The 6,888-nt window shown below is 36.3% G+C and overlaps 1 protein-coding gene across 1 annotated transcript in view; it reads right to left on the bottom strand.

Annotated features, from left to right (window-relative positions):
• The window catches only part of LOC111632426 (zinc finger protein 729-like), a 44,076-nt gene that overhangs the window by 15,854 nt on the left and 21,334 nt on the right, over window positions 1-6,888 (bottom strand). The window lies entirely within an intron of this gene.

Genomic DNA, 6,888 nt, shown 5'->3' with positions numbered 1-6,888 from the left:
ACAGCGCCTACAGCTTCATCGTCTACCATTCATGCAGCGGTGGCACCTGCATTACGGAACCGTGTATCCAGCCGCACCATTTCCAGGCGCTTAGTAGAAGGCGGATTGATCTCCCGATGCCCAGTATGTGTTCTACCGTTAACAGCCACCCACCGACGCCTCCGTCTGCAGTGGTGTCGTGCACGACAATCGTGGACCGCTACCGACTGGCAGCGTATTGTGTTCAGCGACGAATCCCGCTTTTGTTTGGGGGCTCACGATGGCCGTGTGAGAGTATGGCGGCCTGCTGGTCAAGGTGTCAACCCGGCCTATACTGTGGAGCGGCACACGGGTCCAACCCCCAGTGTTATGGTGTGGGGAGCCATAACATACGACAGTAGGACGCCTCTAGTTGTCATGCGTACTACCCTCACAGCCCAACGATATGTGCAAGACATCCTCCAGCCACATGTGTTGCCCCTCATGGCAGGGCTTCCGACAGGCATATTCCAGCAGGATAATGCTCGGCCACACACTGCAGCGGTCTCCCAAGCATGCCTACGTAACGTTGCCACACTTCCTTGGCCTGCACGATCTCCAGATTTATCATTAATCGAACATGTGTGGGACCACCTGGGTCGCCAGCTGCGACAGCCACAGGATCTGACGAATCTTGAGTCCCAATTGCATCATGCATGGTCAGATATGCCTAAGAACATTATTCGCGACCTCTATGCCTCCATGCCGAGGCGTATCACAGCTTGTATCCGCGCTAGAGGCGGCCCAACAGGATATTAGCACCTGCACTGTATTGCATATTACTACACAATAAAGTATGTTTTTGTTTTATGGTTGCAATCATATACCTGTCTAGATATGACGATGTCATATACCAATTTTTATTCAAATCCAACAAGTCCTTCATGGTGCGTTATTTTTTTTGTCGTCCAGTGTATATACTTTTTACTCACAAAAGTTTCATTTTTACCCCATTTGGGATAATTTACCCCGGATCCCCGAACGCTGCAGTACTCCGATACATTCAAGCAACTGTAAATTACCGTCTACACTACGAGAAGTGCTATCAGAAGCTGTGCGCACATGTGGACTCAGATTGGACCGGAGATATTAATGACCGGAAGTCTTCATCAGGCAACATGATAATTCTAGCGAACGGACCTATCAGCTGGGAATCGAGAAAAATAAAATTTGTTCCGCTTTCGACGATAAAAGCGAAGTACTGTACATCCGACGTGATCAAGAAAGTCATCCACATGAGAAGGATGCTACGAGAAATGCAATTTGAAAGTTATGTGAATACGCCTACGATAGTTTACTGTGACAGTCAGAGCGCTATTCACCTGAGGAAAAACACCGTTCATCATGGGAAAAGTAAACACATTGACACCAGGTATCACTTCTCCCGTGAAGCTCAAGAAAAGGGCGAAATCAGAACAGAATACATTCCTACCACAGAGATGAAAGCGGATGTGCTGACGAACGCCTTTCCGAGAAGCAAACATGAAGCAAACGTGAAGCTTCTTCGAATAAACAAAGCCTAGATAGAACCACCTGTAACTATTTACAATAGTGAAGACAGATAACACGATGCATGTGTATGTATATATATATATATATTACAATGGATACGAGAATGCTTGTAAAGAAAATTATCAAATGATTAGTTTCAGCGTATACGCAGACTCCGGGCACATCGATAGAGAAAGTGTTAGAAAGTTGTGTATGTGACCTTTGCCCTTGAAATCGTCGCGCCCTCTCCTCTGCTATGCCAGAGGTGAGTTGAGTTATGTAAACTTTGTTAAGGGAAATGGTACTCTGGTCCTGACTAAGTTGAACATGTGTTGTACTCTAACGTACATTCCTTTTTAGTTCTCTCATTCTTTGTCTTACCTCGACAACACCGTTCAGCATATCCATGCCATTAATAATATTACCATGCTATTGGTCTAGATTCGACCAATCCTGTCGCGACACGAGTCGGCGATGACGTTTTACCGTATTATACAAGTCTCTTTTAGCGTGTTTATACGAATACGATCGAAATTTTTTCGCCTTGTTATACGAATCCGTATTATATGAACCCGTTTTATACGACTTCATATAATACGGATTCTCCTCCAATATTTGTCTAATTTAGGTGAAATTTTTGTTATATTCGTTTTAAGTTTTGACAGAAAGCTACTTATTTTGCTAAAATATTAACTACAAAATAAACGTTTTATCGATTTCGGATCTGTGATGGCAGTGTGCTCAGTGACGTCAGTGACCACGTGACGTTCATGCTCAACGACGGAATTTCCCTCAAGCTGCATATTTAAATATTTTGGCAAATGGCGTATTTTAAACTTACTAAATTCAATTAAATGTTAAACTTTAAAAAATATAGCCGCATCGTGTTACTTCTATAAGAAATGTTTTAAGAATTTTTTCCAAATGACCACGTGACGTTTCATTATCCAATCGGTAGTAACGATCTAATGAGCCCGTTATTTAGAAAGTGTTATCCCTAGATGAAATCNATTAAATGTTAAACTTTAAAAAATATAGCCGCATCGTGTTACTTCTATAAGAAATGTTTTAAGAATTTTTTCCAAATGACCACGTGACGTTTCATTATCCAATCGGTAGTAACGATCTAATGAGCCCGTTATTTAGAAAGTGTTATCCCTAGATGAAATCTTACATACAGTACGGTACAGTACATACAATTAGGGTGGCCAGACACTTGATTTTTCACTGGACTTAATACTCTGTTATCCCTCCTGCATCACTTTGCGCCAAACATCGATTTGTCCTCCTTTTAGGGGTGTGATGAAAAATGTGCATAATTCAGTAGTCATTTCCAACGAATTGAAGAAGCTGGTTAACGTTTCCAGATGGCTTATTCCACTTTGACCTAGTGGCACTTTGCCCATTTTCTTCGTTAACAGGCCAAAGAATTACACAAATGTTTACAAATTGGTCACAAATGTTTATTGGGCGAAAGCACGCAGGGATGAAAGGTAGGTCGCCAGATTGGCTTTTTTGAGATTGTTTGGTTCTGAATCCGCATAATAAAAATTATGTAGGTGTATCATAGTCCCAAGATTATCCAATCTTTCAAACCATGACAAATCAGAGAAGAACAAGAAAAATACCCCATTTACATATCAAACGGTTCTTCCTGTCACAAAAACCATCAAGACAGTTGATGATAAAGTTAACGAAGCCGAGTTACATCTTTCAGTAAGTATAGTCTGCCACGGTGCAATAAGAACCTTAGTGAGATTAGTGTGAAACATGGGTATGGAAGTACTCTAGGCAAGATCAAATTGAACAAAACTAAATTCCTACTTCCGCTGAAAAATGTAATTTCAATTGTTTTGAAAATTGAACTTATTGAAGATTTAAAAGATAAAAGGTATGTAATTATTATAAGTGATTCAACTGATGTTTCAACTCAAAAATATTTGTTTCCTTTAGTAAGATTTTTTAGTAATTTAAAACAGCAAATCATTACTGGTTTTTTAGGATTAATTGCTGTTCAAAAAGCAACAGGAGAAAATATATTTAATTTAATTTCAGATGAAATTCATAAATGTGGCCAATCTTTAACAAATTGCATTGGTTTTGTTTCGGATGGTGCAACTAATATGGTAGGATGCAATAATTTTGTATGGTTAGTTCAGGGAAAGGTCATGTATAGTTTATTAATGAATTGGAAAAAACTTAAAAGCATATTTTATTTCTGCAGAAAAAGCAGAATAACAATTTGACACCAAATTTTAAGCAAGAATGATAAAAGAAATGATCTTGGATCAGACTAATTATTGCAACTCCAATAGTTCAAGAATTTGAAAGTTTAAATGGCCTTTTTCAACAAATAAAACAAACCCTTATCAGTTTATTTTTGCACTACAGATCTTTAAAAAGTAGACTTTATGATGGTAATTACATGGTATAAGAAAAGTATTTCTAAAGTAGATTTTGGAATGAAATTTTTGAATGAATGTGATAAATACCTGCAAATAAATAATAACAATGAAAAAATCATGCAACAAGTTCTAAGTGTCAAAGAAAGGTGTATACAAATGTAAGAAGCTTTAAATCAACTTCAACAAAGGCTTCCATCGGCAAGAAATTTATTTCAAGATCTAGCGCAATTAAGCCCAAATATAATTTTAAACCAATCTTTATGACCAAAGTTTTCTGAATTACCATTTTTGAATTTAGCACAATACGATTGAAGAGCAATACAGAAAATTACGTTTTGTCAATTGGATGGACGAAGAACAATTTAAGGAATGTGGAATACCCAATGAAACTGAGCTTTTTGTCAAAAAATATTACAAAAACCCCAATTCAAAGAACTTGCGACTTATGCCTTCAATTGCCTAATAAAACCTATTAGCAATGCTACAGTATAGAGGGAAATAAGGCAAGGAATAGAATGCAACTCTCTCTTCTAGATGCAATTATTTGGATTAGGTCACAACTTTTGTTCTCGTATATATGTTGCAAAGAATTTGTCCCTTTACATAAAATGTTAGAATGTTTTACTTCTGAGAAACTGTATTCCCCTGATTCAATTTCTTCCCTTAATCATCAAGATGTGCTTTTTCGGGAAGAAGCATTAATATAATAAAATAGCATTAAGTATACTTAAAGTATAATGTATATAAAATATATAATAAATTTTGGCTTTTTTCTGGTTTTTTTACGTTAGTTGTCTGTTTTGTTAAATTTAAATCTAGCAACGTTGATGAAAGATTTCACCAATCATTTTTGGACTTCGGCAGGATTCTCCTTTTAACTGAACGGAATCTTCATGTGCGGCTGGCGAGGTGGAGGAAATTGAAGTTATTAAAATTTGTAAGCAGACTGTTGGTGACCCCCTAGAAGAAGAGACGGTTATGCTAAATTTGTCGTCTATGGCAGTGGTTCCCAACCTTTTTTCATTAGCGTAACCCATGACATGTCATATCTCTAGATTGTACCCCTCATTTAAGAAATTTAGTGAGTACCCGTATTGTTAATTTTACATATTGTAAGTTTAAATTAAAAAACAAAAAGTAAATGAAAAAATGTATAATAAAGTTGTGATCGTTGCAAGGAACATATTTTACCTGATAATTTTTTAATACTATTAGTTTGTGATACATAATATATTATTTTTTCTGCCATAATAACTAACTTTTTCTGTACCCCTAAACAACCTATCGTACAACGCGTACCACAGGTTGGGAATCGCTGGTCTATGGTACTTCTTCTCTCGCCGAGTTATTCCCCAGAACTATTGTTTGTGGTAAGACTTTCACATCTGCAGCACACGTCCGGACTGGTCCGCTCGTTTCCTTGTCTACTAAACGACCGTAATGCATGGTCAATTCATGAAACTGGAACTACTGGAGGTTTCAAAAAAAATCTTTTTGAAGAGTTCTGCGATGGGGTGAAGGCATTTAACATACCTGATATTAACATGGATGAATTATACGAAGAGTATGGGTTTGCGGAGCCCATTATAAATAATCATAAGATGGTAAACAGCAGCTGCGAAGAACGCTGTCTGAAGTTATTTAATAACGGTGACATAGAAATGTCTTTTTAGTGCCTATATGTTCTCCATAGCATGTAGCAATGGTCATGCCGAACGAATTTTCTCAATGATGAGTTTAGTATGGAAATATGAGAGAAATCGTTTGAAAGACTCTGTCAAAAGCAGAATTCCAAATATGTAATAACTTTACATAAGAATGTTCAATTATGTACAAAACACTTCTTGCCAACAACAAACTACTGAAAATAGCAGGAAAAGAACAGAAATATAAAAAGGAGACAGCCATGCCCTCATTATTGTTTTGTTTTTCTTTTGTTTTTTAAATAAAATACTGAATTTTTGTTCTGTTTTTTCTCGACATTTGATAGTTCAATTATAGTTTTCGACGTTTAATGTTATCACTAATTATTGAACATTCCATACACTTATTTTTCCATATATTATTTACACGTGTAAAAAATGGAAACCACGAGGATCAACAGGGTTCGCGGGGATTACCCCCAACAGTTTCCTCCCTTTTAGACATTGAGTAAGAATGTCTTTGTCAATGGATGAGAAACAGTATCTCAATGTCAAGCTCGACTTGAAGCTCCTCTCAATTCTTCAACTTTATTTACTCATAAAGATATTTTATCATGTTTGGCAGGAGAATTTCCAGTATATTAAAAATATATAAATGAAGGTACAGACTAAAAGAAAACAGAGACTAAAAACTCCCTACGCCATTTTGGTTATGGATTTTAAAATCACGTGATGAAATTTAAACCAACCACAATACAGTACACAACTGTTCCAAACTCGGTTACAGGGCACCTCCATTGAATTCTCATAGCGTCGTGTATACCTTACGTCACGGGTTAAATTTATTCTTTTAGATATATATTATTCCTTATTTTAATATTGTATTAAAACAGTTAATAAATAACAAAACAAGGAAAAAAACTCGTAGTATAAAGTTTTTTATTATTTTATTTTATTATTTTATTATATATTTATTTTATACAGTAGAACCTCCATTATCCGACCTAATTGGGGACTGGGGTTGGTCAGATAATTTAAAAGTCGGATAACCGAAAAGTATGAAAAAATCCATTATTAGTGTAGTATATTATTATATCCCATGTAATTAGTATATTAGTATATCGCTATTAACCTACTTTGCGTTGAAATTTTCATCGATGTTAAGCCTAACAAAAATTTTTTAAAATAATAATCGTCGCTATTGTATCGTTAAAAATTAGAAAATTAAGCTTCGTTTAAATACTGGCTCCCTTTCATGGTCGAATGAGTGTTGCCAGCTAAAACACGTAAAAATAATATTAAAGTAGCCAAGACATAGCCAAATATTGTAG

This window comes from Centruroides sculpturatus, unplaced genomic scaffold (genome assembly GCF_000671375.1).
Source record: "Centruroides sculpturatus isolate CEXI.00-Female unplaced genomic scaffold, Cexi_2.0 scaffold651, whole genome shotgun sequence".
Lineage (NCBI taxonomy): Eukaryota > Metazoa > Arthropoda > Arachnida > Scorpiones > Buthidae > Centruroides > Centruroides sculpturatus.
Note: the sequence above shows the minus strand (reverse complement) of the source record. Positions and strands in the feature narration are given on the sequence as shown.